Source organism: Heptranchias perlo, chromosome 28, assembly GCF_035084215.1.
Source record: "Heptranchias perlo isolate sHepPer1 chromosome 28, sHepPer1.hap1, whole genome shotgun sequence".
Classification (NCBI taxonomy): domain Eukaryota; kingdom Metazoa; phylum Chordata; class Chondrichthyes; order Hexanchiformes; family Hexanchidae; genus Heptranchias; species Heptranchias perlo.
The window spans coordinates 11,373,164-11,399,930 of NC_090352.1; positions in this window are offsets into that span (position 1 = coordinate 11,373,164).

The following is a 26,767-nucleotide window of genomic DNA, read 5'->3' on the forward strand; positions in this document are numbered from 1 at the left end:
TCCTCTCTCGATGGCCAAGTCTGCCCCTGCACAGGTGCAGGTGAAGCGATCTTTGGCGGGGTGCTCATGGGCTCCAAAACCCAGAGGTCGTAGGCAAAAAGCATCTCAGCAGTCAGGGAAAGGATCTGAGCAGCCTACCACTGCCCCTGCTGAAGCCACATGGGATGCAACATGTAGAAGCGGTAGGATGCGTAAGTTCAAGTAATTGTAGTTCATCAAGGGTAGGCACAAGGGTTTTTGAAGAAACGTTATGTTGTTAAGTTTCTTTTTTTTATATTGGCACATTAAATGTATTGACTAGCACCACTTCCACGTTTTGGCCAATATTGCGTCCCAAGTGTTAAATCGTCCTTTCATTTGCTTCGTGATGAATGCCAATACATGACGGTATCCATTGTGCAGATGTACTCTGGGTATATGCATGGTTGAAGGACTGTTTTGGTGGGGGGGGGAGGGGGATTTGGTAGTGCTGGTGGTTTTGCCAGCTGGCCTGAGTATCTCAATGTCTCTCTTTTCCCACTGTTATTAAGAGAACCTGTGAGAGATGAGGGCATCCCTGGAACCCCGGGCAGCAATGTGCGCGGCTGGTCTGATGATGGGTGCACCATCATCATATTGCTCCTCCTTGTCTGCCTCATCCTCTTCCTCTTCTTCATTATTATCGCCAACAGAGGATGATTGACAAGCACCTTCGTTCTCCTCCATCTGTAAACCTCTCTGCAGTGCTATTTTGTGCTGATTGTGGCACACCATGATTATTCTGGACGCCCTCACTGATGAGTATTGAAGGGCGCCTCCAGACCTATCCAGGTACCTGAAGCGCATCTTCAACATGCCTATGGCTTGTTCAGTGACACATCTGGTGGTCATTTAGCTCTGGTTGTATCGCTCTTGTGCCTCGTTTGTGGGGTTCCTCACGATGTCATGAGCCAAGTTTGCAGGGGGTATCCCTTGTCTCCAATGAACGAGCCCTTAAGTCTGTCTCCTGTTTGGAAGAGGTCTGGAATGTTGGACTGGTGCAAAATGAATGCAACATGATAGCTGACAGGGAATCTGATGCGCACCTGCATAAATCACTTCTTGTGTTGTACACCAGCTGTGCATTGATGGAGTGATAACCCTTTAACTTTACGAAGACTCCTGGCTCATGTGGTAGTCCTCGGATTGCCACGGTGTGCAATCGATTGCGTCCTGCACCTGTGGGAAGCCAGCCAGAGAGGCGAAACCCACTGCCTGCTGATTCTGGCTAAAGTCGTTGTGGGGGAAGTTCACGTAATTGGACACCCCGGCAAACAACCCATTCTTCACCTGCCTTATACACTTATGTACAGACGATTGACACACCCTGGAGATATCACTGGTGGCACCCTGGAAGGATCCTGAGGCAAAAAAATTGAGGGAAGTGGTGACTTTTACTGCAATGGGTATTGCCTGGCCCCCATGTCCAGTAGGGAGCAGCTCTTCCTCAAGGAGGCTGCAGAAGTCTGTGGCTACCTGCTGACTCAATCTGAACCTGCATAGGCACTGCTCCTCAGAGAGGTCCAGGAAGCTCAGCCTCTGCCTGTAGACCCTCTCACATGGGTAGTGCCTCCTGTGACTTCGGCCCTTCTGGTGCACCCCTCTCTGCTGTTCTCCAGGTCCTTGTTGCGCACCTCTCTCTTGTGCACCTGCAGATCCCAACACAGCACAACGTAGCTTCCGTGGATGGTCATTTTCCTCCTCCTCAGATGGCCTCTGGAATACATCCATTGCACCCCTCATCCTGATCTTGTTGGTTTGAGAGACTCCAAAGTTTTGCTAAAAGATGCCTCAACACAGGAACTCTCAGTCTCCACAAAGAACTCTCTGTCTCAACACAAGAACTATCAGCCAAACATTTGCCTGAGAGAACTGAGAGACCAGCTGCAATACCTGAGCTTTTATTGAGATGGGTCAATCACAGGTTTAAATGGTCGAATCAACTTTGGCTGAATCTCGCCTCCATTTCACTGGTGAGATTCAGAAGCTCTGGGAAACCCGTGCAGGAGATGTTAAATTGGTTTATATTTAAGAATCAATTTTAAAAAAAACTACCTCACCTTCCTCAATGATCTTCTTGTCGTGCTAACTACCTGCCCGCTGGCAATAACTGGAGATGCGACTTCCAGGTTTCGCCTGCGTGCGTGCATTCAAATGCGCCCACGTTAAACCCGGAAGTGGGCGCGTTTGGAGCCGGGTTGCAGTCGGGCTAACAAAAATCAAGGATTTTCACTACCCACCCGCCGCCAACCCACCTATTCTTGGGGGTTAAAATTCTCTCATTATGTCTGAAAACTCTCATCAGGTGTTGGCAATCTGATGTATCATGCTTCTTTGTCCATAATAGTTTGCTGTACATCAAAAGGAAAAAAAAATCCACTCTATCTTCTGGCACATTCTTATTGTAAAAGCGTTTCTGAAGGGCATTTGCCAGTATATGCCAGTATTCCACTGGGAGAGAATAGTTTCCATCGATGGAGAATTAGGCCATCCAATGAATGTCCAGATATATAAATTCCAATTTACTGCCTTAAATTCTTGAAATATGGTGTTTGATCTTTAATAATTACTCATTTTCCCATGCTGCACTGTTATTAAATGGCAGAAATTGACACTGAGACAAGACACATGATAGAAACTCAAATTCTCTCTTCAAAGGCTCCAAAAGTTCTTCTCAAATAAACTATGAAATTATAACATTTTTTCTAGGCATCAAAGATGGAATTGTTAACATTTGAGTCATCAACATGGCTGGCAGATGAATGAAGCGCTTCCAACAAAATATGTTTGAATTTTTACTGGAACCTGTTAACAAATCTCCATTGTCTCAAGCTAATGTGGCACAAGAGAAACAATATCCTCGACCAATAGTCCATCACCCAGAAGATAAGAGACATGGAAGGTGGGGGTTGGAGGGGGAAGGGGGGACTGGTATCTGCGAGATTACAGTGTCCACTTCACATAGCAGGAGGGCTTCATTCTTACAACCCCCGGGTCACACGATTGTACGCCGAAATATTAGGCAGTAAAGGTAAACTCCTGATCGCAAGGGACATGTGCTTCACTTACGGGAGAGATTGATCACTATAAAGCCAGAAGAATATCTGGTGCAAACCGGAAATTTGTAACGGCTACTCAGAATTTTTAAAAACATTTCTTATGAATAAACAGAAAGAATGGATGCCAGGTACTTCAGAGCTTGTGAGGTGGATAGATGTGAACAAGTCCAGTCGGTAGAATGGAGTATAAAATAATTTATCAGTGCAAGGTATGAAACTGAAAGTGAAGAACAAAATAAGTTACCATAGAAGTGCATAGGACCAACTTCTTTTTATGAATTTTCTACACTTTTTCTCTGCTCTGTTGAAAGCACTGACTCTTGGTGATTTAATGTGCTGGAAGCTCCTCGCTACCTCACCTAAGTGACCCTTCTTTAGGTATGAGCCTAGATGGTGAGTATTAGCAGGCTATTTTACCACAGAAGGCATCACAACTGAGCCCGATCTTGCCTTTACCCAAATGCACACATATACATAGATTCCAGCCGGAGTCACTGAATGATAACCAGGAGTCTGGATGATTTCTTTTGCCTTCTTAGGCCAGGGCACTGAGTCCAATTGTGATATTGTTGCTGCCTCTCTGGCTGGGAGACCAAGATTTGAGCCTGGGACCATCTGGTCAGTAATTTTAGTAATGCACCAACTAAAGCATTAGGGGAGCATTATTATGAAACTTAAATAGGACAAACGTAAAGACAACCCCCCCAACTCCTGATTATGTTAATTAATTTATTCCAATGAAGAATGCTTATGTAAACAAGTAAATATTTTTTATGCAGTTTTTAATGCCTGTCTTCTGATGGCAATCAATTATTCAAATATTCCTCTTGAATTGTATAAATAAATTTTATGTGAAGGCACTATTGTGCATTTGACGACAGCCAGCCAATTAATCCTTCAATTGCCTTCAGCTCCATGGAAATTTTAAGCTCCTTGGATCAGCCACACATTGTGGATCTGAAACACTATATTAAGAAGTATTAATAAAATACTAATATTATACAGTGATAAAGCTGCTTAGATGTTAATAGCAACTTAACTACCTTATCACAGCCTTGATCCACATGGTCGCAAGAGCTAAATGCAAGAGAGTTGAGAGCAACTGCCCTCAACATAAAAGCAGCGTTCAACCAAGTATGGCACCAGATTGCTGCCCTTGCTGGAAACACCTAATTGGGGTCAGCCCTCACGAGAGATAGGAATGAGAAAATAGGCAGAGAAGAAAGAAGGAAAACATATTTTATATAAAATACAAAATTGTAAACACATTGGGGTTAAATTGGTTAATGCCCGAAAACGGGCATTGGGATCGCAGTGCACGATTAACCCCTGCCTGTTGGTTGCGATGCAGGCAGCATGTAACATTCACACTGCCTGATCATTAAAATGATTGCTGCGTGCAGCCAGCACTACCTGCGCTGTTGATTGGCTGCACACACCAGCAGGGGCCCTGATATCGGGAGTGGCTAGCACTACTTAAAGGCAACCTGCACCTCTAAAGGGGAGGTGCACTGTGGCTGCAGGAAGAGCTGGAATTTGTTTCACAACTGACTCTGTGCTGCAGGATAGTGAGGAATGGCTGCGCCTATGAGAGAGCATGCGCCAAGTTCTCGGATGGTGCACTAGAGGCCTTGGTGGAAGAGGTGGAGGCACAGAGAGGCATCCTTTATCCAGTGACCTCCCTTATACTGAAGTACACTGCAAACTGCGAGATGTTGCTTATATCTCCAGCAGCAGCCCGAAAAAAGCCAGAGCTGTAAAAATTAAGCGCCATGGTTACCTTGACAGCCACAGGCAATGCTGTCCTTGCCCTGTTCTGAGGCTGTAGTTGTGGCTGCAAAAGTTGACAAATCTCAGTCATGACCTCTTTAGTGAACTGCAGCCGTTGGATGCACTGGTCGTTGCTGAAGTTGAGGTCAGAGAATTGGGTCCTGAAGGCCCTCGTTGGATATGGTCTCCTGCTGAGTGCCCTGCACCTCCTCCTCCTCCCTCTTTTAGCAACTTGTCTTACTCTGCATGGCCTCTCTGCATGCTCCCAGTCATATTCAGTTCCCAGGTGAAGCCCTAGCAGGCCACCCATGTCTGGAAGTAACCTTGTTCAGCGCACTATTCTAAATGCCTCTTACAGTACTGCAAGACCACCCAGACCACTGTCTATATAATATAGCAACTTTCTCCAAATATAACACCCAAAATTGTACCAGCAGCCAGAATAACTAATCCAGCAACTAACCTGTAACTCCTGTATGCTCCCTTTAAATAGCGCTGGTGGGGGTGGGGGGGTCCTTCACGCCCTTTAACTTTAACAGTTGTATGCAGTTAGGACAGTGCATTGGCTGGAGCGGGGAGTTTTAAAATACCACCGGCTGCTTCAAATCAGCGTTGCACACTGATTTACGTCATAATCTCTCTACTCTACATGCTTCCAGCATTTGTTAGCTGCACGCGCGCAACCACCTTTACCAATATGGCGTCCTGCGCACTTCACGCCGGAAGTGTGTGTGCGCAAATCGGATGCCATTTTCGGGACTTAGGTGTCCATGTAGCACCGACAAAATGGGCGCTACGCAACCAAATTTAGTCCCCATTACCTCTGCCTCCCCAGTCTTGCCTTCCCCTATTCTCTCTTTCTCTGCTATTTTCATTATTTTAGCTATTAATTTTTTCTTTCTATTCTAAGCTCATCTATTTATTGTAACCCCCTTTTCTCTGCTCTAAGTATAACTTTAAAATACTTTCCTTATATTTTCTACTAACTCCTAGTTCCCACCATCCATTTTTGAGGTGGAAACAACTTTGTTTACTTCTCTTTGTATGAATCCCAGTGTTCCCTATTTTTGTTAAGTATTTCCACTCATTAATTATTTCCTCCAATTAAACATTGGGAAGACCAAAGCCATTATCTTCAGCCTCCACCACAAACTCCAGACCCTTGCCACTGATTTCATCCCCCTCCCCAGCCACTGTCTCAAGTTGAACCAGTCTGTTTGAAACCTCGGCATCCTATTCGACCCGAAGCTGAGCTTCTGACCCCATATTCTCTCCATCACAAGACTGCCTACTTCCACCTCTGTAATGAGGTGAGTTTTAAAGAGGGTCTTAAAGGAAGAGAGGAGGTGAGAAAGGCATAGAAGATAGTTTCAACAGCAGATGGGCTGAGGGAAGAGGGGCAGAGGTGGGCGATATTATGGAGGTGGAAGCAGATCGTTTTTTTGATTGGAAAAATATGAGGTTAGAAGTTAGACATATGAGGGTTGAATAGATGGCAAGGCTGCCAACAGTCTGGTTAGCCTGAGACAGAGGGCACAGAGGAGGATAAAGAGGGTGTTAAAGGTATGGAGTTCATGGTGGGGGCTGAAAATGCTGGCTTCAGTCTTCCCATTGTTTAGCTGGAGAAAATTGAGGCTTATCCAAGACTGGATATTGGATAAATAGGCCGACAGCACAGAGGCAGTGGGAAGATTGAGAAAGGTAGTGGAGAGGTAGAGCTGGAGGTCATCAATAAACATGTGGAAACCATCCCCGTGGCTGTGGATGATATCGCCAAGGAACAGCAGGTAGCTGAGGGAGCAATGGATAGATCATTGGGGGTCTCCAAATGTAATGATGTGGGGGCAGGAAGAGAAGTAATTGCTGGAGATTCTCTGGCTCAGATTTGATAAGATTGATACCGGGGATGAGGTACTTCAATTATGTGGAGAGATTAGAGAAGCTGGGATTGTTCTCCTTGGAGCAGAGAAGATTAAGGGGAGATTTAATATAGGTGTTCAAAATTATGAAGAGTTTTGATGGAGTATATAAGGAGAAACTGTTTCCACTGGCAAGAGATGGTAGTGGTTGTTGGAGGCCAATCATCTCAGCCCCAGGACACTGCTGCAGGAGTTCTTCAGGGCAGTGTCCTAGGCCCAACCATCTTCAGCTGCTTCACAATGACCTTCCCTCCATCATAAGGTCAGAAATGGGGATGTTCGCTGATGATTGCACAGTGTTCAGTTCCATTCGCAACCCCTCAAATAATGAAGCAGTCCGAGACTGCATGTAGCAAGACCTGGACAACATCCAGGCTTGGGCTGATAAGTGGCAAGTAACAATAGCTCCAGACAAGTGCCAGGCAATAACCATCTCCAACAAGAGACAGTCTAACCACCTCCCCTTGACGTTCAACGGCATTACCATCGCCGAATCCCTCACCATCAACATCCTGGGGGTCACCATTGACCAGAAACTTAACTGGACCAGCCATATAAATACTGTGTCTACGATAGCAGGTCAGAGACTGGGTATTCTGTGGCGAGTGACTCACTTCCTGACTCCCCAAAGCCTTTCTACCATCTACAAGGCACAAGTCAGGAGTGTGATGGAATACTCTCCTCTTGCCTGGATGAGTGCAGCTCCAACAACACTCAAGAAGCTCGACACCATCCAGGACAAAGCAGCCCGCTTGATTCGCACCCCATCCACCACCCTAAACATTCACTCCCTTCACCACCAGCGCAGAGTGGCTGCAGTGTGTACCATCCACAGGATGCACTGCAGCAACTCGTCAAGATTTCTTCGACGGTACCTCTCAAACCCGCGACCTCTACCACCAGAAGTACAAGAGCAGCAGGCACATGGGAACACCACCACCTGCACGTTCTCCTCCAAGTCACACACCATCCCGACTTGGAAATATATCGCCGTTCCTTCATCATCGCTGGGTCAAAATCCTGGAACTCCCTTCCTAACAGCACTGTGGGAGAACCTTCACCACACGGACTGCAGTGGTTCAAGAAGGCGGCTCACCACCACCTTCTCAAGGACAATTAGGGATGGGCAATAAATGTTGGCCTCGCCAGCGATGCCCACATCCCATGAATGAATAAAAAAAAAGTAATCAAAGGACACAGATATAAGATAATTGGCAAAAAAAAACGGGGAGATGAGGAGAATTTTTTTTACACAGCGAGTTGGTATGATCTGGAATACACTGTCTGAAAGGGTGATGGAATTAGATTCAATAGTAGTTTTCAAAAGGGAATTGGATATATACTTGAAAAGGAAAAATTTGTAGGGCTAAAGGGAAAGAGCGGAGGAGTGGGACTAATTGGATAGCTTTTTCAAAGAGCCGGCATGGGCAGGATGGGCCGAATGACTTCCGTCTGTGCTGTATGATTCTATGCAAATTTGTCGTCAGGTGACAAATCAACTCTGTTTCAAAACCATTCATTCTTCATCCACAGACTGTTGGTTCCACCTCAAGGCCATGCCTTTGGTGAGTTATCTTTAACATCTCTTAGTTCATCAGCAGATTTCTTCTTTTGCCCTAGCTAACCCCTTGCATGTATTGATAATGTTACACTGTATTTCTTATATTTTGTGAACGATTACTATTGATTTAACTGTTGGTTTAAGCTTTGCAATAAATCTTTTTAAATCTTCCTGAACAGTCTTAATACCTCTCCATTTCTCTATTACAACTGTCATCTTGTCTGAGGCTTAGCCCTCTCGCCTCAGAGTCAGAAGTTTGTGGGTTCAAGCTCCATTACGGACTTGAGTATATAATCGAGGAAGATACTTTAGTGCACTACTGAGGGAGTGTTGCAGTATTGGCGGTGCCATCCTTTGGATGAGATGATCAATAGAGGCCCTATCTGTCTGCTCAGATGGCATAAAGGATCCCATGACACTTTGGAAGAAGAGCAGCGAGTTCTCCCAGCATTCTGGCCAACATTCCTCCCTCAAAAAAACAGATTATCTGGTCATTCATTCATTTGCTGTTTGCAGGGTCTTTTGTGCAAACTAGCTGCATAACATAACAACTGTGAATATAGTTTGAAGTAATTCAATGGTTGTAAAGTTCTTTGGGAAGGCCTCAGGACATGATGAGGGACAATAAAAATGCAAGTTCTTTCTTACTCAGACTTCTTTCTAACTGATGTCAACTCCTACTTCTGTTCTTGTCTTCTTTTCCAAACAATTTAAGTCCTAAGATCAAAGTCTTTTCTTTAAGTACTTTAAGAACAAAGACTTTTTTCAGCCAATCTGACTTGTCAATCATTCTTCATGCTAGAATTTTAAGTAAAACATGCATGAGCACATCTGTAAATTTTGGTCATTTAATTTACTTCAAGAATTTAGCCCCCCGCTTAGTGGCAGGACAATTGCCAAAAAGACCTCTCTGCTTCTCATGTAACAGTCTCTTTAAGGGTCAATATGTTGATGATTAGGTTCCACTTAAAATCCAAACAGATCTGTAAATTTTGAGCTGATGGCCCAACCCTATCTCTGCAAGTGTGTCCTAGATGTGGTTGTCTGAAAAAATCCATTAGAAACATAGAAAATAGGAGCAGAAGTAGGCCATTCGGCCCTTCGAGCCTGCTCCTCCATTCAATATGATCATCGCTGATACTTTATCTCAATACCATATTCCCGCTCTCTTCCCAAACCCCTTGATGCCTTTTGCATCTAGAAATCTATCTAGCTCCTTCTTAAATATATTCAGTGACTTGTCCACAGGTTCACCATCCTCTGAGTGAAGAAATTTCTCCTCACCTCAGTCCTAAATGTCCGACCCCGTATCTTGAAGGAGTCGCACAACACCAGGTTATAGTCCAACAGCTTTATTTGAAATCACAAGCTTTCGGAGCTTTCCTCCTTCGTCAGGTGAGTGAAGGGTTCCATAAAGGCACAGCATATATAGTCAGAGAACAATGCCTGGTGATTACAGATAATCTTTCCAACTGCCCGTTATCACACCTCGGCAGAGAGGTAAACACAGCAATCAAAGGAGTGGATGGTGTTCAGACAGGGGAACATTACATCCAAGACTACTGAATACACAAGCGGTCAGAACACAAAGACAGAGAGAGAGAGAGAAACACCCGAAAGGCAGAGAGAGAGAGAGAATGACCAGTTGTATTAAAAACAGATAACTTTTTTTTCGCTGGTGGGGCTACACGTAGCGTGACATGAACCCAAGATCCCGGTTGAGGCCGTCCTCATGGGTGCGGAACTTGGCTATCAATTTCTGCTCGTCGAGATTACCTTACAGGATGTGTACATTGGGGTAGAGTTTCTGGTTTAAGCGTAATTGGGAAATTGCACCAAAATGTGCCTGAAATTGCGCTGGTTAGGTTACAATTGAAGTTTCCGTGAAAATGCATTTGCTTGATCACGAACGTAAAATCTTCCGTGAACCAGCTCAATCGGGCAGCGTAATAGAACGTAATTTTTTTTTCTTTGCATTAAAAAATATTAATTGATGTATTTAAGAGTGGTAATCTGTTGAAGTTTTATTAATACAGCTGAAAATGGGTTTATCACAAACAATAAGCATTTTTAATAAGAGTGTCTAGTCCTCCTGTGAGCAACCTGATTTTAAATCACTGAAAATTATTTTTAAAAACTATACTGAATCATGTACTGGTTTCATTGGTGTATACTAGTCAGTTTCCTAGTAAATTAAATATTTTTTGACATGTAAAAACTTTTAAAGCCTGCCGACTTGTGTGTGCGCCTAAGAAAATGAGCGTAATTTGAAGCCTTCCCGAACCAGCGCAATTGGCGAAAACTCACAATGTCGACCTGGGGGCATGGCCAGTTTTGTGGGCGGGGCCTGATCTGGGTGAATTAAATCTTAAACCAGTGTAAAAGATGGCGGAAAACACAAACGTAAGTGATTTTGGGCGAACGCACATTTAAAATTCCCTGATCTTTTGCGCTAGTTCGGCTGATTGTGCTGGAATCTGGCCACAAAACTAACGTAAATAAGTGGAAACTCTCCCCCATAATTTATAGCGAATGTTGTATATGCTGTGCCTTCTTAATTAATATTCATACTAGACCCTTTCTTGGGGCATTAATGATTCACTTGGTTAGTGATTATGTAACTACGATCCCTTCACCAAAGCATAAAACTGTTTTACTAATTATAATAATCAATTTTTCTGATTAGAATAATCAGCTAAAGCTACTGTTCTCTTGGCCTTACTATTCGTATAGAGAAAGAAAGCCTGAATATAATTTAGAAATCACCAGAAACATTCTCTGGATCTGTCAATCAATACATGTTAAATAACATGAGTTTAAAGCTGATTTAACTGCACAATGAGATGTTACACCAATGCCCCGTCTGCTTGTTCAGGTGAATGTAAAAAATGTGGAAGAGCAGGGATTTCTCCCAGTGTTCTGGCCAACTATGGAGATCAACTGATCAATTATCTTATTTGTTGTCACTGGGACCTTGTGTGAAAATTGGTTATAACATTGCCTCATTGATAACAGTGCCTCAAAAAGTAATTCACTGAATGTGAAGCACTCTGAGATTCCCTGAGGACATGTTATATAAATGCAAGTATTCTCTTTCTGCAACATTTTTGCCAAGATAATACCCACCATTGTTTGAAACAGTGCCTTTGTCAGAGCTGACTCTCCACACTGTGTCATAACTGCCAACCTGTTACTCATCAAATCCATATCTAGTCATGATTTTACCAAGAGTTTACCCAAACACCAGTCAGTACACTGGGCTCTACTTACAGCACCGGAAGGATTGTCAGTACATTCTTTCTATGAGAGCAGTGACCAATAAACAGCCTTTAAGATAAGTGCCTTATCCCAGAGATTTAAGTTAAAGAAACTGTCATAACTACTGCACAGCTTAACATACAGTTCTGTGTTCAATACAATTTAGTTGACAACTTAAAAATTTACAGGGCCAAATTGCCATGGGGCAGCTCTGCTAATGGAAGAGCAAAGTGGAAGCCCCGCCCATACTTGCAGAAGGCCATAGACTCTGTAGCAAGTTGCAGGGATGGAGTCATTTGCCTGGTCAAAGCTGGTTAATGGCGCCTGGTCAATCAGGCCTCAGAAGGTGGAGTGGCTCACAGTCACTCTGCCTGAGATATTCTCTCTGAGCCAAAGATAAAAATAAACTTTGGCATCTTTGGCTGCAAAAGGAGCCATTTTGCCTCCAGACTGATGGTGGGTGATATGCAAGATCCCTGGATTCATTGGGATTGTGTGGGCTCCCCGCCAATTAGTGAGATTGTTCAAGTTCTCTTGGGCTTAGTATATGGTTCCTGAGCAAAACTGAGGTGATTGGCATTTATGGCTAACTTCAAACCTGGTTACAGAATTTTATTTATAACAGGCAACACTGGATTGTGATCGGAAAAGAAACATTGGGGGACAAATTGTTTAAACTAATTTTTAGATACGGAATGGTGGGCTCGCTCGGATCTTATGCGCAATCACGTGGACACAAATAAGGCTCAAAATTGGCCCCCGGGCCAAATTTGAATGGAATAGCCCTCCAGAAGATGGAGCTTCACCCAACCTTAACCTCACAAGCACCAGCTCAAAGACTGACATTCTCTGTACTTTAGAGGCTCTGCACTGGGAGATGCACCATGCACAAGTGTGCTCCATGGGAGAGGCACATGCTGTCCTCTCTCAGGTTGACAGCACACCTGTTCCCCCACCAGCCTCTCAGACAGTGTCCTTGTTGTTTCCATACTGGGCCAAACTGCCCCGGCTGATACTAAGATGCAGCAGTCTGCAGCTGGGCCCTCTATGACCACAGCCACCTTAAGTGACCCTAGTGGAAGTTCAGCAGCCTTCCACCTCTTAAGCTGTAGCCACCCGGGAACCACCTAATAGGAGTACGAGGATAGGTAGATGATCACAGAAGACAGGCACTAGGGCTTTGCACAAGGGTGATTTTTAGTTCTCTATCTTCAATATAAGCATTTGTCAAATGAAGAGTGCTGAGCAGGAAACAATTTTTTTTGGAATGCTGTTGGTCTTGATATTCTTAGTAAAGTAAGAGCAAAACCCATGAAGTTGTCCTGATCAAGGGCATTGAGCGTAAGGACTGGGTGAGATGGTAGGAGGGACTGTCGGTGCATTTGGGAGGGGAGGTTGGTGTATTTGGGATGGAGGTTGGTGTATTGGGGGGGGGGCGTTGGTGTATTGGAGAGGGGAGGTTGGTGTATTGGAGAGCGGGGTTGGTGTATTGGAGAGGGGAGGTTGGTGTATTGGAGAGCGGGGTTGGTGTATTGGAGAGGGGAGGTTGGTGTATTGGAGAGGGGAGGTTGGTGTATTGGAGAGGGGAGGTTGGTGTATTGGAGAGGGGAGGTTGGTGTTTTGGAGAGGGGAGGGTCCAAAAGAACCTCCCTTTTGTAATTTGCTGCCTGAAAGCTCTAGCGGGTGGCAGCACTGCTGGGCTTTCCACTTCTTATGGGGCTTCCAGCTCCTCGCCCCTTTCTTGTTGTCCCTGCTACAGATCTTCCTCCTCTGGTGGCTCCAAGGCTTCCACCTCTTTGTAGTGCGAAGTTGTGCAGCATACAACAGACAACCATGGATGCTGAGACTTGGTCTGGGCTGTAGTAAAGGATGCCCCCAGAGCTGTGCAGATAGTGGAACCTTTGTTTTCAGAGCTATATGGTCTGCTCTGTCAGGACTATGCTACTTGTGTGGCTCTCATTGTAGTGATGCTCCACATTTGTGCCCGGGTTTCTGGCAGGAGTCATGAGCTAAGTGTTGAGGGGATACCCCTTGTTCCCAAGCAATCAGCCTTTGACCTGATGGTCCGGGTTGAAGAGAGGGGATATTTAGGACTGGCGCAGTATGAAAGCATCATGACTACTGCCAGGAAACTGGGCATGGACCTGCATTATACTCTGCCTGTGGTGACGGATGTGTTGGACATTCAACATAATAGAAGCCCTTCTTGTTGTAGAAAAGTTCTGGTTGATGACAGGGATCATGCACAGCTACATGGGTGCGATCTATTACTCCTTGCACCTGTGGAAATCCAGCAATTCTGGAAAATCCCAAAGCGCTTTCCTGATGCTTGACATCCTCCATGGGCAAGATAATGAATTGTTGTCATCTCATAAATATTGCTTCTGTCACCTGCCTAATTGTGCTTTGCACAGCAAATTGACGAATGTTGCTGATGTCCCCTGATGGAGTCTAGAATAATCCAGATGCATAAAAGTTTAGAGCCATTGTTACCTTCACCGCCACAGGAAGTGCTGTGCATGCCCTGGTACTGGGCTCCAATTCTTGCTGCAGCAGGTGACACAGATCAGTCGCTGCCTCCCTGCTGAAGCGGAGCCGCCTTACACACTGCCCCTCTGTCAGGTTCAGGTGTGATAGTCTGTTCCTGAAGACATGCGTCCTGTGATACCTCCTGTGCCCTCCCCTCCTTCGCCATCTCCAGCAGCCTCTCCAGCTCTCGGCTTTCTTCATTGCTGTTGCTGCTCTCACTCCTCATCTGGAAGCCTCAAAGGTAACCCAAGCAGCATACCCATGTTGCATGATAGTACTGTGGTCAATGCTGGAAAAGGCTGCAGCACCTCCCGGAACTCAATTTCCAAAACTAGTGGATAGCCAAACAACAACCATGATAGCCAAAAAATTGGCCCAGAAATATCAACAGCCTATAAAGCCTAACCAGCAACTTACCTTAATGAAGCTGCAGATTCCTTTAAATGTTACTGTTGCAGCCTCCTGCCTGACTGTCAGTGCCATGTTTCACTGGGCGGAATTAGAAACTGATGAATCAGGTGTTCCCGGACACTAATTTCATAAAAGGATCCTGATTCAGGCACAGGACCTTCAGTAACATATTTTAATGAGGCCAGCGTTTGTTTCAGGCAGCGTCGAACGTATAACTGTTGCCATTCGGGCGCGGGACGTTGCGCTGCTAAATTTGTCACTTTTGCCCGTCATATACCTGAAAAACAGATGAATCGGGGCCCAATTTCCGCCCCCTCCGCCCTCTCCCATTTTCACTGATGTTAATAATTGTTACCATTCAATAGAAATATATGCTTGGGATAACCTGCATCCTGCTCATTATTTTTTTTTTATTCGTTCATGGGATGTGGGCGTCGCTGGCGAGGCCAGCATTTATTGCCCATCCCTAATTGCCCTTGAGAAGGTGGTGGTGAGCCGCCTTCTTGAACCGCTGCAGTCCGTGTGGTGACAGTTCTCCCACAGTGCTGTTAGGAAGGGAGTTCCAGGATTTTGACCCAGCGACAATGAAGGAACGGCGATATATTTCCAAGTCGGGATGGTGTGTGACTTGGAGGGGAATGTGCAGGTGGTGTTGTTCCCATGCGCCTGCTGCTCTTGTCCTTCCAGGTGGTAGAGGTCGCGGGTTTGGGAGGTGCTGTCGAAGAAGCCTTGGCGAGTTGCTGCAGTGCATCCTGTGGATGGTGCACACTGCAGCCACAGTGCGCCGGTGGTGAAGGGAGTGAATGTTTAGGGTGGTGGATGGGGTGCCAATCAAGCGGGCTGCTTTATCTTGGATGGTGTCGAGCTTCTTGAGTGTTGTTGGAGCTGCACTCATCCAGGCAAGTGGAGAGTATTCCATCACACTCCTGACTTGTGCCTTGTAGATGGTGGAAAGGCTTTGGGGAGTCAGGAGGTGAGTCACTCGCCGCAGAATACCCAGCCTCTGACCTGCTCTTGTAGTCACAGTATTTATATGGCTGGTCCAGTTAAGTTTCTGGTCAATGGTGACCCCCAGGATGTTGATGGTGGGGGATTCGGCGATAGTAATGCCGTTGAATGTCAAGGGGAGGTGGTTAGACTCTCTCTTGTTGGAGATGGTCATTGCCTGGCACTTATCTGACGCAAATGTTACTTGCCACTTATGAGCCCAAGCCTGGATGTTGTCCAGGTCTTGTTGCATGCGGGCTCGGACTGCTTCATTATCTGAGGGGTTGCGTAATGGAACTGAACACTGTGCAGTCATCAGCGAACATCCCCATTTCTGACCTTATGATGGAGGGAATGTCATTGATGAAGCAGCTGAAGATGGTTGGGCCTAGGACACTGCCCTGAGGAACTCCTGCAGCAATGCCCTGGGGCTGAGATGATTGGCCTCCAACAACCACTACCATCTTCCTTTGTGCTAGGTATGACTCCAGCCACTGGAGAGTTTTCCCCCTGATTCCCATGGACTTCAATTTTACTAGGGCTCCTTGGTGCCACACTCGGTCAAATGCTGCCTTGATGTCAAGGGCAGTCACTCTCACCTCACCTCTGGAATTCAGCTCTTTTGTCCATGTTTGGACCAAGGCTGTAATGAGGTCTGGAGCCGAGTGGTCCTGGCGGAACCCAAACTGAGCATCGGTGAGCAGGTTATTGGTGAGTAAGTGCCGCTTGATAGCACTGTCGACGACACCTTCCATCACTTTGCTGATGATTGAGAGTAGACTGATGGGGCGGTAATTGGCCGGATTGGATTTGTCCTGCTTTTTGTGGACAGGACATACCTGGGCAATTTTCCACATTGTCGGGTAGATGCCAGTGTTGTAGCTGTACTGGAACAGCTTGGCTAGAGGCGCAGCTAGTTCTGGAGCACAAGCCTTCAGCACTACAGCCGGGATGTTGTCGGGGCCCATAGCCTTTGCTGTATCCAGTGCACTCAGCCGTTTCTTGATATCACGTGGAGTGAATCGAATTGGCCGAAGACTGGCTTCCGTGATGGTGGGGATATTGGGAGGAGGCTGAGATGGATCATCCACTCGGCACTTCTGGCTGAAGATGGTTGCAAACGCTTCAGCCTTGTCTTTTGCACTCACGTGCTGGACTCCGCCATCATTGAGAATGGGGATGTTTGCAGAGCCTCCTCCTCCCGTTAGTTGTTTAATTGTCCACCACCATTCACGACTGGATGTGGCAGGACTGCAGAGCTTTGATCTGATCCGTTGGTTGTGGAATCGCTTCGCTCTGTCTATAGCATGTTGCTTCCGCTGTTTAGCATGCATGTAATCCTGAGTTGTAGCTTCACCAGGTTGGTACCTCATTTTTAGGTACGCCTGGTGCTGCTCCTGGCATGCTCTTCTACACTCCTCATTGAACCAGGGTTGATCCCCTGGCTTGTTGGTAATCGTAGAGTGAGGAATATGCCGGGCCATGAGGTTACAGATTGTGCTGGAATACAATTCTGCTGCTGCTGATGGCCCACAGCGCCTCATGGATGCCCAATTTTGAGCTGCTAGATCCGTTCTGAATCTATCCCATTTAGCACGGTGGTAGTGCCACACAACACGTTGGATGCTGTCTGGTTGAGGGGGCACAGTCAAAGATTGACATGTTTATAGATGACACCATCATCTACCAGGTTATTACAGGGTAAGTTGAATGAGGCCAATATTTTTTGCACTGTTTGCTATTCTTAGTGAAAAAGTAGACGTGAATATACAATAGGCAACACTGCTTTATAGTCTTTTTTACTAAAATTAGTGAACAGAAGAAAATGTGCCCCAAAGCTGCCATGGCCTGGAGTTACCAATATCTGTCTACTGATGGACAGCTAGGTCCATAGCTACTTTGGTGCGCATCTGTATAGGCAGTGAGCTGGCAATGGTGCTGCTTAGCATATTTTTGACCAATATGATTTACTAGGAACTGATCTGGTCTCTCATTATGATCAAATGCGGTGGACAGTTTTAAACTTTGCCCAGAAATGGGTGGCTAGTTACAACGGTACTGAGTGAAGGTTTAATTTGGTACAACATTCCACCATTAACGCAGATGAAACGTGGTGACCCTGTATGTGCTCCAGCAGATGGTTAGTGAGGCAGTGCCAGTGCCTTTGGCTGAACATACACCCAGTTGAAGACATTTAGCAGATTGACACAGCCGGCAGTGAGGCCTTACATATTTCATCTGGAAGAGCCAGAAGCACGAACTGCCCATTATGCAAACTCAATTACACCATGGACCATGACTCAGTGTTTAACCACCTGAGTGCCTCCCGATTAATAATCACCTGAAAAAATGACAAGCTTTCAAGGTAACAGTAAAGGACCATTAATGCGAATCTAAATCGTTGTCAGATCCTTTTCTGTTAAGCAAACTTAACAAGGCAATATCAGCAATCTCAATAGTTTCACACTGTCTGCATTGTGGCTGTGCTTAATGCAAAAGAAAACGTCAATATATCTGTAGCCAACTGATGGGTTATGTGCGTCAGCTGTGGAATAGTTTTGTATTCAAGTATGAACATGAGGTGATCTGTATATTACATGAAAGTGTCAGAAAATATGAGCACTTTGGGGAATTATTTCTATTTCTGCAACTGTTTTGAATGCCTATATTTTTTTTAAAGTGTGTGCTGGCATTTACCTCTGTAGAGGTGCAGTGTTCCTGACAACAATAATGTGGGTCTATGTTTCCCCCTATTTGCTAATTTTAGCAAAAGAGTGAACATGAATCAAGAGTGGTGGTGTGTTGGTAGAAAGCTCGACTAGATTAATCATCCGTGTTTAGCAATGTTCTAAGAATTCCTAGCCCTTTAAACATGGTTTAGTGAACATTAGCGAGAAAAGGCCAATTTGTGTTTATTAAGGCCTTTTTGAAGGTGACCACAAGAAATCATGCAGAATTCCACAGCTGATGAGCGTGAGCAAAATTGAGTATTTCATTCCAGATCAGTAAGTTTAACAAAGGTGAATATTTGTAAGAATCACCATCGCAATGATAGAAGTAAATAGTACGGAGGTATTTTCTACTCATGAGCATGGGTATCTCACAGTTCAGCAGCAGGAGAGAGCAGCTTTGGAGCATAGAGAAAAAGCAAGAAAGACTGCATTTATATAGCTCCTTTCACAAGCTCAAGAAGTCCCAAAGCATTTTACAGCCAATGAAGTACTTTTGAAGTGTAGTCACCGTTGTAATGCAGGAAACCCGGCAGCCAATTTGTGCACAGCAAGGTCCCACAAACAGCAATGTGATAATGATCAGATAATGTGTTTTAGTGATGTTGGTTGATGGATAAATATTAGCCAGGACACCGGAGGGAGCTCCCCTGCTCTTCTTTGAAATGGTGCCATGGGATCTTTTACGTCCACTTGGGAAGGCAGAGTCTCTATCTCTGGGTTAAAACCTTTAAAGGACATTCGGCCAAACAGCAAGTCTTCACATGGCAAAAAGCTCTTTTCTTCAACAATATGACTCTCTTTTTCTTTCAATTATGGCAAGTCCAGACACCAGTGTTCATCACTCGGCTTAATGTCTCATCCAAAAGTGCAGCACTCCCTCATTACTGCACAGGAGTGACAGCCTAGATTTTGTACTTAAGTCTTTGGAGTGGGACTTGAACCCATGACCTTCTGACTCAAATGCAAGAGTGCTAGCACTGAGTCATGGCTGACACCTAAAGAGAGGATACAACAGGTAATGTTCCTTATAATGGGAATACTGAAATGGATGTAGCCAACTGGGCAGTGCATGAGTAGGCTCATACTCATCAGGGAAAGTTGTGACAGAAGTGTGCCATCTGCTTCAAGAAGCCCTACAGAATCTGTCAACCATCCGCAACTTCATGCTGAATCCCTCCAATCAGGTTTCCACCCCTGCAGACCAGTCTGCAGCCTTTGACACAGTTGACCATACCATCCTCATCCAATGCCTCGCCTCTGTCACCCAGCTGGGTAGGACTGCGTTTGCCTGGTTCCATTCTTATCTATCCAGTTGTAGCCGGAGAATCATCTGCAATGGCTTCTCTTCCCACTCCCACACCGTTACCTAAGGAGTCACACAAGGATCTATCCTTGGCCCCCTCTTTCTCATCTACATGCTGCCCCTCGGCAACATCATCCGAAAACACGGTGTCAGGTTCCACATGTACACTGACGACACCCAGATCTACCTCACCACCACCTCCCTCGACCCCTCCACTATCTCTGATTTGTCACACTGCTTGTCCGAACAAAAATTTCCTCCAACTAAGTATTAGGAAGACTGAATCATTGTCTTCAATCCCTGCCACAAACTTCATTCCCAAGCAACCGACTCCATCCCCCTCCCTGACCACTATCTGAGGCTGAACCAAACCGTTCGCAATCTTGGCGTCCTATTTGACCCTGAGATAAGCTTCCGACCACATATCTGCTCCATCACCAAGGCCGCCTACTTCCATCTCCGCAACATTGCCCGTCTCCGTCCCTGCCTCAGCTGATCTGCTGCTGAAACCCTCATCCATGCCTTTGTTAGACTTGACTATTCCAGTGCTCTCCTGGCCGGCGTCCCATCTTCCACCCTCCATAAATTTGAGCTCATCCAAAGCTCTGCTGCCTGAATCTCAACTCACACCAAGTCCCACTCGCTCATCATCCCTGTGCTCACTGACCTACATTGGCTCCCTGTCCGGGAACGCCTCAATTTTAAAATTCTCATCCTTGTGCTCAAATTCCTCCATGGCCTCATCCCTCCCTATTTCTGTAACTTCCTCCAGCCCTACAACCCTCCAAGATCTCTGTGCTCCTCATTCTTGCCTCTTGCACATCTCCGATTTTAATTGCCCCACCATTGGCAGCCGTGCCTTCAGCTGCCTCGGCTCTAATCTCTGGAATTCCCTCCCTAAACCTCTCTGCCTCGCTACATCTCTCTCCTCCTTTAAGATACTCTTTAAAACCTACCTCTTTGACCAAGCTTTTGATCACCTGTCCTAATATCTCCTTATGTGGCCTGGTGTCAAATTTTGTTTGATAATAGCTCCTGTGAAGAGTCTTGGGATGTTTTACTACATTAAATGCGCTATATAAATGCAAGTTGTTGTTGTTATTGTTGCAATGCACTGTAGTGGCAGTGAAGGCCGCCACTGACCTTTTGTGTCAAAGGGTCGTTCCAGTCATCCCCAAAGGTCACCTCAGGAGCCACCTACTTTTACGTGTAGCTCACCATCAATAAGATAACCAAAGCCCTGATTCTCCATGCACCAACAAATCTATACTTCAACAAAAAACACCAGCATCAGCAGTAGAGGCAGCTAATGTTTTTTACAGATTTTCTGCTTTCCCCAGGGTACAGGGCATCATTATATGCAAGTATCTATTCATACACCAACCGGAAACCATACGGAATATCTAAATAGAAAGGACAGTTATTACCTCAACATGGAAATGGTATGCAACCCTCAGCAGAATGTCATGTGCCTCAATCCACCGTTCCCATGGAGTGTGCATAATGTTTTTTATTCTAAGGTATTCCAACACAAAATGAAGGAAGGATGGACTGCTTGTTCCGTGAAGGTATAAGCTATATGGTGCAACCATGGCTGATAACACCTCTGCTTAACTCCTGCCCAAGAGGTCATTGAGCAGATATTGTTTGGACTGTTCATTGGAGGGTCTGAAGGGTTCTCAAAATTCCCACATTTTTTCATATCATCAACAAGGATATAACTTTTGGACTTTTATGACACGGCTGGGCTTGTTGGGTGCAGTGTGGATTGTTGCCTGAAAACCAGACAATGAGAGAAGACAGAATACGCATTCTTCCCTTTAAAACAATCAACCCAGAGAAAGACTTCATCTTACACGAAACTAAAGCCCATCAAAACCTTGCATAAATTATCGCCACTAACTACTAAAGCAGGAAGGTAGCAATCAATGCAATTATGCAAACCCATCAATACTTCACATATACAATGGCTTTCAGTTCAAGACTAGTTACAGGTACAGGAAGCCAACAATCACCTGAAGAAGCCCACCATAATCGGACAAAGAACTAACCTTGATTTGGATTCAGATAAGAAATTCGAAAAAAACAGTATAACTGGGCCACCAGTTACTAAGAGGAAAAGGTTTTGTTTTGGAGCAGGTTCTAGGCAGTTTTGTTTTTGGAACAGCAGTTTTGGAGCAGGTTTTAAGTTGGTTTTGGAACTGGTTTTAAACAGCAGTTTTGGAGCAGCAACAAGGCGCAACCGCAGCCCTCCACGAAAATCGCCCACCCACAACTGCGCCTTACCGCACCAACAGACTCTATCCAACTGACGAACCTTCACAGATTCCACAGACCAGGACCACGTGGGGACGGCAGGGCCCAGAGGAAACAAAGAGCGTACCCCAAAGCTGCAACCGGCTTACCTGGCTGGATTTCGAACTGTCAAGGAACCCTGGTTGGTGAGCATGATCCCTGACCTCTCCTAGTTCAATTTAGTTAGGTTTTGGGGGCGGGACAAGGGTAAGGGGATTAGTAGGGTGATTTTCCCTCGTTTTACCGTGTGTTCCCCATTCTTAACTAAGTGTAGTTTGTATGTCTGTATAATCTCAGTGTTATCCTAATGTTATAAGTTCATTTGTGACTTCAATAAACCCAGTTTTTTTTTCTTGCATCAAAACCAGTTGTCTGCTGTACTTTGTCACAACCCCCAAATAAGTCCAAGGTCTAGAACCCAGGGAGTGGGAGCGATTCGGACCGCTCAGAAGTCAGAGGTGAAGCTGACACACACCAACCACCCCCTACAGGTCCAATAATATTCCGCAGAAAAGATCTGCAAAATTATGCTGAATAATAATGCCACCATGGACTTGGATGATAAGCAGATGCAAGAGTGGAAGAGCAGGTTGTTGATAGTGTACAGCAGCTATCAGCAGCAGACCAGGCAGGAAGACAAGTGCATAAGGATCTATTACTCAGTTCTCCTGTAAGCTCTGGAATTGGGTGCTATTATTTCTATTGGATATATTTACAACCAGAGGACTTCTATTTGTTTGGTAATGCAAATGTTCCGAGAAGACAGCACACTTATCCACTTGGATACAGCAATGTCATTAAATGTACTCTTGTGTACTTATTCACAATATGCTTGTGGACAGGGAGATATGACAAATTGCCCAAATAATAGAATATCTAAATATATGACACCCCTCTGAAGGCCCCTCACTTTCCAAGCTTTCCCTTCTGAAGAACTCTACAGTAGCTCCTTCATAAGAAGGGAACTGTTTCACACTCCCATTGCATGCCGTGAAAGCTCCAATTATATGCAATTTTAGTCTTTAAACAAAAGAGCTGTGGAAATTGGTGAATTGGACCATGGAAGTATCTTCTTGCAATAGGCTTTAATTTGCCATCATGACATGTATAATATGATGCTATTTTTATTATTATTACTGGCGTGCTCCATTCTTCCTTACATTTCTTTGTGTCCATACAGTGCTTTCTGCATACACTTTGAACAACTCATGGGCAATTTTGGCATGTGGCGCAAATTGGATGGGCTGCAATTGGGGTGTCCGCTCAGCCCATCCAATGACATTGGCGGGTGGGCGGCCCAATCGATGATCAGGCCACATTTAAATACCGGAGGTGAGCTGCCAGATCTAATCGCACTGCTTATAGACAGCTTGACGTTTGGACGGGTGCAAAAGCTAGCAGACCTGCTGCATCTTAAAGTCACCGCAGCTCTTAGAGGGGGAGGTAGAGATTTCAGTAGTGGTGAATAGACAGCTCATTTCTAAAGCTGCAGGCAGAATAATAAAGATCCGAGCACTCCGATTTTCAGATACTGCTGCAAAGGTCCTCACGGAACAAGTGAGGACCAGGAAGGAGATTCTATTTCCTTCAGATGGGCAGTGGGTGCCCCAACAAATTAGCCAGCAGCAGTGGAAAGAGGGCAGGTCAATGCCGGCAGCATAGTTCTTAGTACCTGGCTGCAATGTGGGAAGAAATTTAATGACCTTACTTGGATTGCCATGATTCATATCGCTCTCTACATAGCTCTGTGGCAAGATTTTAGCTCCAGCACTAGCAATCCTTCCCTCCCTCTCTTCACAAGCCTTTTCTCCAATCACAATGAGACACTTCACCGCATCTGCTTCTTCTTGCACTCAACATGTGCTACTGCCCTCACAACATCTTCTCCCTCTTGCCCACACCTGCCTCTTCCTCTTTATTCTAAGTTGCCATAGACATCTTCACAACTCTTCAACGGGGCACACAATAACCCATTCCCATTCTTCTTGGAGGAGAAGCTGGCACAAATCAAAGGAAGGCCTCAAGAATAGGAATAAGTCCTGCCACATTGCGAACTTTGATCAGATGAAGGACACCGCCATCGACGTCATTGGTAGAGGGAAGACACGTAGCTTTGGAGATGGCAAGCCTGGAGGCCATGCACAGCAGGGTGTTTCAGCATTTTCTCTTCCTTTTCTCTTTCCGCTTAACTCACTGGTGTAGGGTATGCCTTATTTCCTGTGATTCTTGGAACTGGATGAATAGTCAAACAAAAAAAGTCACCCTCACTCACGTAGTTCGGTTAATCAAAAGTAATTATTTACTGATGTTATAACTCATAGAAGCATTCATGAAGCAAAATCAAACCATCCATATGACTTTCCTCGATAAAATCCCATTATACACTTAATAATTTGCAACATTATTATGTAATGACTTAACAATTCATTCACACATCAGACAAATCATGTAATATATACAACCTTAAACCAAGGATTTTGCTCATCGGTCCTGAAGGTTGATCAGTTCTTCAGTCCACAAAGTCCTCTTCTTCTTGCGTAATGCTCGCCTGCAGTGTGCCTTCTTTGTGACTGCCGTGTGGTGAAAAGGCTGTTCTTCTCTCAAAGTCTTGCTTTTATATTGTTTTTACCAATAGGATGTAGGATTGGGTAGTGACATTCCTTTTGTCCAATCGCTCCCTTTTGCTATGCCTCAATCATTAACATGCCTGAATGATTGACTGTTTAGGCTTTGATCATGTGACTGGAGACCCTTTGATGTAGACCATGTGCTTGAACCATGGAATGTAAAAGGCCCCTTTACTATCTCTGTTTTTGGCCTTTCATGTAGAGATAGCCCCTCCCATTTCTATGCAGACATTCTTACTGGTCCTGCCGTCTCTAATTTTGATTGTTTCAATGGTTTCAAATCCATTCCTTATGCCGTTCAACCATATGCTGGATGCAATACTATTTGATGTTTTACAAATCCCAGTTGTTTGAACAGATTACCAGATAGGAATGAGAGGCCCAGGCTTTTTCCTACCTTTCATTGCTTTCCCGATCTGAAGCCTTTGATGTATGCCCTTGTTGCCTTTTCTTACATTACCCCCTGTTGTGTTGAAAAGCTTGTGTTTCCAAAAGCCTATGTGTTTTGAAAGGCTGACAACCCCTTAAGCTCAATATTATCCATGTAGCTTATTTATTTAACAACCTAGATATCTATCCGCAGTACAATGTCTTCGATCCCAAAACTCATACTTCTCCAACGCCATCAGTGTCATCGAGGGAAAAACAGGATTTGTGAGTTTACTACATACTGTGCTTGAAGGTTTTCAAATGTCTTTGTTTAAAAGAGGCACAGTTAACCCTTTCCTTCAAATGTCTTTTGTTAAAGAGGTTTTGAACCCCACACTGGCTCACACATACAGCGCCCGGAACTTAGTCCCTCCAACTTTAATTTTTTGCCCAAAAATATGAGCACGATGTGATGTTTCAGTTTGTTGTATTATGTTTTGTGCCTGACCAAAGGTGCCCAATTTCTCTATGAAGTTTTCCTCTGTTGTGACGTCCTTATACATCTGGTTTGTGCTTGCTGTTGGCTTCATAATGACAGTATTTTCTTTACTCCAGCCCAATCCAACAGGTATTCACAGTTGTGAATGATGTTAATCATTTGTGTTTTGGTAATTTGTTTTGTACAGTAGGTTCTTCGTGAAACATGTTTGGTAGATTCTTTTATCTTCCTTTCCCATTCTCTTACTTTCCAATTTTTTGGTGAGAAACTCTTGAATCATACTTTAGGCCAGGGATGTCCAACCTTTTGGAGTGGGGGCCCAAATGCAAGTGGAAAAACCAGTGAGTTGGCCACATTTCATTATACAGTACCGTGATCCCTCATACACAAAATACAAGCCCCATACATAAACAGTGAGAAGAAAATGCAAGATCCCCCATACACACAAAAAGCAAGACTGTCATACAAAGGAAGATCGAGGCCTCACATGTACAAAAAGAAGCCTCTCGGCACACAAAAAAGTAAGATAACCCCAAACACAAAGCAAAACTCCTCGATTTCCCATCCCATCCCCCATCTTCACCCTTCCTCCGAAGCTTGAAACGTTAGAAGTATCATCTTTTTAAAATTCCCCAGGCCTGGAAGTCTGGCAAAGACTGCTTCCTGATTGGTCAAAATTCACCAAGCAGGGACCTGCCATTTCCAATCCTCCAGACCTGAAATTTTTTGGAGAACCAAAGTCCAAAGCTGCCGAAGAAGGCTTTGCATAAAGAATGTATCTGAACACCAACGACACCTTTGATTGGTGTGATCGTGTCCCAGCCTAATATAAGATATGCGATTTGAGAACCTTTCACTCACTCACCTGACGAAGGAGATAATCTCCAAAAGCTTGTGATTTTCAAATAAAACTGTTGGACTATAACCTGGTGTTGTAAGATTCCTTACATTTGTCCACCCCAGTCTATCACCGGCATCTCCACATCATAAAGAATGTGCAACAGCTGGGCCGGATCAAAGGACCTTGTGGGCCATATTTGGCCTATGGGGCTAAATCTCGGACAGCTGTGTCTCAGGACAGTTTCATTCATGTTTGAACAGTTGAGGCTGTGACTGGAACATAACAAAGAAACTGAGAAATGTAAAAGCTACAAGTAGGGTTGGTACACTTATTTAGGGGGTAAAGAGATGACCTTTCTTTTAAGTCTCCGAGTTTGACCCTGGAAGCAAAATAAAGTGAAACCATCAAAAAATAATTCAGCTTCTTTGCATAAATACTGTATTTATAATATTGAAATTAATTTCATTTTTCTCTCATTCTGTTACTAAAGCTCATTGTGAAGAGAATCTAATATATTATTGATCATTTTATTATTCTTTCTATACTCTAGTAATTTTACATATTTACTTTAGTGATCAAAAGTTTCAAT